A 7,428-nucleotide genomic window follows, 5' to 3' on the forward strand; every position below is an offset into this window, starting at 1 on the left:
TAGGGAGAGTGCTAAATCATCCCAAGCTAACAGAAGAGCTTTGCAAAAATCCTATAATGAAAAGACCTGAAAAAAGTTCAATATGTCAGGAGTACAGAAGAGGAGGAGGGGAACAATTGATGAAGACCCTGTAGGCCTCAATGAGGAGTTTGGATTTCATCTTACAAACAAAGTAAAACAGCAATTGGAGAATTTTAAGCAAAGGAGCAAATGTATATTTTGAAAATATATTTTTCCATTATGGTATATGTCATATATGCAGAAAACTGCATAAAACTTACTTGTACAATTCAATGAATATTTATGAAGTTAAATGCATATAACCATCACCCAAGTCAATAAATTATACATTGCCAAAACCACAAAAATACTTCCATGTAACCTTCTTTGATTATAATCCATTCCCTTCTCCCAGTGGCAATTTACTAACCTGACTTTTGTGATATCCATGTCTTTTTTTTATTGTAAAATTAAACTTCCCATTTTATGGTAATTGTAAAATCAGATGTCGTAAGAAATGATATAGAGATATCCCTGTACCAAGTTTCCCTCAATAACAGCAATTTGCAAGCCACAGTGTCACAACCAGGATATTCAAATTGATATGGTCAAGATACAAAACAGTTCTGTAACTACAAGGGTCCCTCCTGGTGCCCTTTTACGACCATACTTACCTTCTTGTCCCCCTGACCTACCTGTTCCTATACCCTGGCAACCACTAATCTGTTCTCTATGTTCTCCATTTCTATAATTTTTTCCATTTCAAGAATGTTATATAAATGGAATCATACAGTATTTGACATTTTCGGAATAGCTACTTTCACTCAGCATAATTCCCATAAGGCCCCTCCCCCAGAAGATCATAATTTCACTCAGCATAATCCAAATCCCATAATTTGGATTCCCAAATTATGAATCCATAATTTGGATTCATCCAAATTGCTGAGTGTATCAATAGTTTGTTCCTTTTTACTGGATTCCATGGTAGCACATATAGCACAGTTTGCTTAACCATTCACTCATTGAAATATATGTGGATTATTTCCAGTTGGGGGTTATTAATAATAAGTTGATATAGACCTGTATATATATATATATAGGTTTTTGTATAGGCAGAATTTTACATATTCTATTATATTCTATATATTCTAAACTGCCTATTTATATATAGGTGGTTTATATATTTAGGTTTTGTATGTAGGTTTTCTGTATATGCACAGAAAACCTATATATACAGTATATATACAGGTTTTTGTGTAAACATAGTTTTCATTTCTTTGGGTTAAATGGCCACAAGTGCAATTTCTGCAATGTATGGTAAATACATGTTTAATTTTTTAAGATATTTTCAAACTCTTTCCCAGAGTAGTTGTATCATTTTCATTCTCACCAGAAATGCATGAATTAGCCAGTTTGTTCATATCCTTACCAGAATTTGATGTTGCCACTGTTTAGTTAAACCATTCTGATGGACGTACAGTGATGTTTCATTGTGGTTTTAGTTTGCATTTTCTAAATATCTGATTATATTGAGCATCTTTTCATGTGCTTATTTGCCATCTGTATATCCTCTTCAGTGAAATGTCACCTCATGTCTTTTGTCCATTTTCTAGTTGGATTGTTTGTTTACTGTTGAGCTTTGAGAGTTATAGATATTATTCTTTGTTGTATGAATATATAATCATTTGGGTTGATTGTATTGTTTAGTTTCTGTTCTGTTTAGTAGTTCTATAAAGCTCTGAGAGTAGGGGTTAGAAGTTATCTACTACAGTAGTAAATTTGTCTATTCTTTTAGCTTTTTCATTTTTTTGCATCGTGTTCTGATGCACAGTTGTTTGATGTATATACATTTAGGAGTGTATGCCTTCCTAGTGGACTGATCCTTTTATCATTATCTAATGAACTTTTTTGTTTCTAGTCATTTTTTTATTCTAAACTATATTTTATATTGATATACATATTCCTGTTTTCTAAATTAATGTTTGTATAGCATCTTATCCTTCCTTTGCCTTTCAACTTAGCACTGTCATTGTATTTAAAATGAGTGTCTTATAGAAAGCATTTTGTTGGATCAGTTATTTTTTTTCCTACTCTGAATCTCTCTTAATTATATTGGGGGCATTTATATTTAAGGTAATTATTGTTATGTTAGTGTGTCATTTTTTTCCTGTTTGATTTTTCTGTTTCCTATTCTTCTGTTCTTTTCTTACATTGTTCTGCGTGATTTGAACATTTTTTAGGATTCTATCTTCATCTATTTGTAGTGCTTTTTAGTATATTTCTTTGTATCATTTTCTTAGTGTTTGCTCTAGATATTACAATACACCTACATAACTTATCTCAGTTTTCTGGTATTGCAGTTTAACTATTTTGATTTAAGTGCAGAAACCTTACTTTCTTTATGTCCCCTTATCCTCCTCACTTAAAAAATATAATTTGTTAAGTACTTCTTCTACATAAATTGGGCACTATATCAGATTTTATAACTTTTAGTTCACTTATCAAATACTGAATAAGAAACTAATGAGAAGAGTCTATTATACTCATCCATATTTTCCCCCATTCCAATGTCCTTCTTTCTTTTCTATGGTTTCAAACTTTCTTCCACTAGCATTTACTCTTTATTAAGAGAACTTCTTTTAGCTCTTCTTTTAGGGTAGGTCTGCTGATGACAGATTCTCTCAGTTTTCCTTTATTTGAGAATTTCTTTATTTTTCCTGCATCATGAAGTACAATTTAGGTAGATATAGAAATCTAGGTTAATAGTTCTTTTCTTTCAGTGTTCAAAAAATGTATCCCATTGGAGGAGCAAGATGGTGGAGGAGTAGGCGACCTAAATTTTGTCTGGTCCCAGGAATTCAGCTAGATAGGGATCAAACCATTCTGAACACCTATGAACTCAACAGGAGATCGAAGAAAAGAATAGCAGCAACTCTCTGAACAGAAAAGCGACCACTTTCTGGAAGGTAGGACATGTGGAGAAGTGAATCTGAGGCGATATTCAGGAGGATAGATGGCAGGGGAGGGGGCCTCTGTCACACGCTACCGGCAAGTGATAGAGCTGTGGAGCACAAAATCGGAACTTTTAAGAAGTCGGCTCTGCTGAGGGATGTTGCTCCAGTGGCTAAGCGACGGGTGGAACCCTCCCTGGGACTGGGTGGTCTCATGACCCTCGGGATCACAGAAAGACCAGGGGTGCCTGAGTGTGGCAGAGTTCCCAGGTATCGGGGTGGGGAAGCCGGCTGCAGAGATGGAGCCGAGGCGTGGCCTCTCAGCTCCGGGTTGCCATAAACTGTGATCCGCGGCACAGTCGGGCCACTGTTCTTCCAGCAGGGACCCAACAAGCGGCAGATCCGGGGAGACTCCCTTCCTCCCCCAGGAGGAGCAGCGTGGGAGCACACCACAGGGATCTGCTGGGTTTGGAGACTCCACACGGGGTCGAATGCCAGAGATAGAAACACTCGGTCACAGGCCGGGTGAGCACGGAGTGCGGCCGGAGAACAGGGAGAAGGGAATGACTGACTGCTTTTCTCTGGGGGCGCACTGAGGAGCGGGGCCCCGAGTTCTCGGCTCCTCCAGGGCAGAGATTGGGAGGCCGCCATTTTCACTTACGTCCTCCAAAGCTGAATGTAAAGCTTGCAGGGAACAAAAGCTCCCAAGAGCAAACCTGAGCAGATTACTTAGCCCAGACCGGCAAAGTCGGGGCAATTCTGCCTCCGGCAAAGACATTTGGGAACCACGGCAACAGGCCCCTCCCCCAGAAGATAAGCAAGAACAGCCAGCCAAGACAAAGTTTACCCATCAATGAGAACGGCAGAACTCCAGCACTAGGGGAATACAGCACATAGAATTCATGGCTTTTTTTACCATGATTCTTTAGTATTTCAAAGTTAATTTTTTTTAACTTTCTTTCTTTTTTTTGAATTTTTCTTTTTCCCTTTTTCAATCAACATCTTATCAATCCCTTTTTTAAAAAATCTTTTTTATTTTTCATTTTTAGAGTCATATTCTATCCCTTCTCGGAGTTACCCTTATTTTTGGTATATATATATAAGTTGTTCTCTCTTTAAATTTTTGAGATACAATTTCTTCTAACAGATCAAAATATACCCGAAATCTCTAGTGTATGGCTTTGTTCTAGTCTCCTGCCTGATCACATTCTCTCCCTTTTTTTTTTAAATCCTCTTCTTTCTTTTTTCAACCAACTTCTTATCTTATCAATTCCTTTTATAAAATCTTTTATAATTTTTCATCTTTACAGTCATATTCCATCCCTTCATTGTATTAACCCTTATTTTTGTACATATATAAGTTTTCCTTTCTTTAAAATTTTGGGAGGCACTTTCTTCTAACAGACCAAACTATGCCCCAAATCTAGTGTGTGGCACTGATCTATGTACAAGCCTGATCATATTTGATCATATTCTGTTTTTTTTTGTTTCTTGTTTTTGTTTGTGTGTTTTTATCTTTTTCTTTCTTTTTCTATCTTTTTTCTCTTTCTTTCCTTTTCTTTTCCCCCAGTTTCAGGTCTCTTCTGATTTGTTTAATGTATATTTTTCTGGGGACGTTGTTACCCTGTTAGCATTTTGTTTTCTCATTCATCTATTCTCCTCTGGCAAAATGATAAGATGGAAAAAAATCACCTCAAAAAAAAAAAAAAAGAACAAGAGGCAGTACTGACTGCCAGGGACCAAATCAATATGGACATTAGCAAGATGTTGGAACTAGAGTTCAGAATGACGATTTTAACGATACTAGCTAGGCTTGAAAAAAGCGTGGAAATTATTAGAGAAACCTGTTCTGGAGAAATAAAAGAACCAAAATCTAACCAAGTCGAAATCAAAAAGGCGATTACTGGGGTGCAATAAAAAATGGAGGCTCTAACTGCAAGGATAAATGAGGCAGAAGACAGAATTAGTAAAACAAAAGACCAAATGATGGAAAATAAAGAAGCTGAGAAAAAGAGAGATATACAACTACTGGATCACGAGAGAAGAATTTGAGAGATAAGTGGTACCATAAGATGAAACAATATTAGAATAATTGGGATCCCAGAAGAAGAAGAAAGAGAGAGAGGGGCAGAAGGTATATTGGAACAAATTATAGCAGAGAACTTCCCTAATGTGGGGAAGGAAACAGGCATCAAAATCCAGGAGGCACAGAGAACCCCCCTCAAAATCAATAAAAATAGGTCAAAACCCTGAAATCAAATAGAAAAATTGCATGTCTCAGAGACAAAGAGAAAATTCTGAAAGCAGCTTGGGAGAAGAGATCTGTAACTTACAATGGTAGAAACATTAGATTGGCAACAGACCTATCCACAGAGACCTGGCAGCCCAGAAAGGACTGACATGATATCTTCAGAGCACTAAAAGAGAAAAATATGCAACCAAGAATACTATATCCAGCTAGGCTGTCATTGAAAATAGAAGGAGAGATAAAAAGCTCCCAGGACAAACAAAACTAAAGGAATTTGCAAACACAAAACCAGCTCTGCAAGAAATACTGAAAGGGGTTCTCTAAGCAAAGAGAGCCTAAAAGCAACATAGACCAGAATGGAACGCAGAAAATAGACAGTAACAGTCACTTTACAGGCAATACAATGGCACTATTCATATCCTTCAATAGTTACCCTGAATGTAAATGGGCTAAATCCCCCAATCAAAAGACACAGGCTATCAGATTGGATAAAAAAACAAGACCCATCAATATGCTGCCTGCAAGAGACTCATTTTAGACCAAAAGACACCCCCAGATTGAAAGTGAGGGGGTGGAAAACCATTTACCATGCTAATGGACACCAAATGAAAGCTGGCGTGGCATTCCTTATATCAGAAAAATTAGATTTTAAACCAAAGACTGTAAGAAGAGATGAGGAAGGACACTATATCCTACTTAAAGGGTCTATCCAACAAGAAGATCTAACAATTGTAAATATCTATGCCCCTAACATGGGAGCAACCAATTATATAAGGCAATTAATAACAAAAGCAAAGAAACACATTGACAACAATGCAATAATAGTGGGGGACTTTAACACCCCCCTCACTGAAATGGACAGATCATGTAAACAAAAGATCAACAAGGAAGTAAAGACTTTAAATAACACACTGGACCAAATGAACTTCACAGATATATTCAGAACATTCTATCCCAAAGCAACAAAATACACATTCTTCTCTAGTACCCATGGAACATTCTCCAGAATAGATCATATCCTAGGTCACAAATAGGTTTCAACCAGTACCAAAAGATTCGGATCATTCCCTGCATATTTTCAGACCACAGTGCTTTGTAACTAAACTCAATCACAAGAGGAAAGTCAGAAAGAACTCAAATACATGGAGGCTAAAGAGCATCCTACTAAAGAATGAATGGGTCAACCAGGAAATTAAAGAAGAATTAAGAAAATTCATGGAAACCAATGAAAATGAAAACACAACTGTTCAGAATCTTTGGGATGCAGCAAAGGCAGTCTGAGAGGAAAGTATATAGCAATACAACCCTTTCTCAAGAAACAAGAAGGGTCTCAAATACACAACCTAACCCTACATCTAAAGGAGCTGGAGAAAGAACAGCAAATCAAGCCTAAACCCAGCAGGAGAAGAGAAATAATAAAGATCAGAGCAGAAATCCATGAAATAGAAACCAAAAGAAGAGTAGAACAGATCAACAAAACGAGGAGCTGGTTCTTTGAAAGAATTAACAAGATTGATATACCCCTGTCCAGACTTATCAAAAAGAAAAGAGAAAGGACCCAAATCAACAAAATCATGAATGAAAGAGGAGAGATCACAACCAACACCAAAGAAATACAAACAATTATAAGAACATATTATGAGCAACTCTATGCCAGCAAATTAGACAATCTGGAAGAAATGGATGCATTCCTAGAGATGTATCAACTACCAAAACTGAACCAGGAAGAAATAGAAAACCTGAGCAGACCTATAACCACTAAGGAAATTGAAGCAGTCATCAAAAATCTCCCAAGAAACAAAAGCCCAGGGCCAGCTGGCTTCCCAGGGGAATTCTACCAAACATTTAAAGAAGAATTAATACATATCCTTCTGAAACTGTTCCAAAAAATAGAAATGGAAGGAAAACTTCCAAACTCATTTTATGAGGCCACCATTACCTTGATCCCAAAACCAGACAAAGACCCCATCAAAAAGGAGAATTACAGACCAATATCCTTGATGAACATGGATGCAAAAATTCTCACCAAAATATTAGCCAACAGGATCCAACAGTACATTAAAAGGATTATTCACCACGACCAAGTGGGATTTATTCTTGGGCTGCAAGTTTGGTTCAGCATGTGCAAATCAATCCATGTGGTACTATACATTAATAAAAGAAAGAACAAGAACCATATGATCCTCTCAATAGATGCAGAAAAAGCATTTGACAAAGTACAGCATCCTT

The sequence above is a fragment of the Eumetopias jubatus genome, unplaced genomic scaffold, assembly GCF_037043125.1.
Source record: "Eumetopias jubatus isolate StellerSeaLion01/CBP00866 unplaced genomic scaffold, mEumJub1_p1.0 scaffold_11, whole genome shotgun sequence".
Taxonomy (NCBI): Eukaryota; Metazoa; Chordata; class Mammalia; order Carnivora; family Otariidae; genus Eumetopias; species Eumetopias jubatus.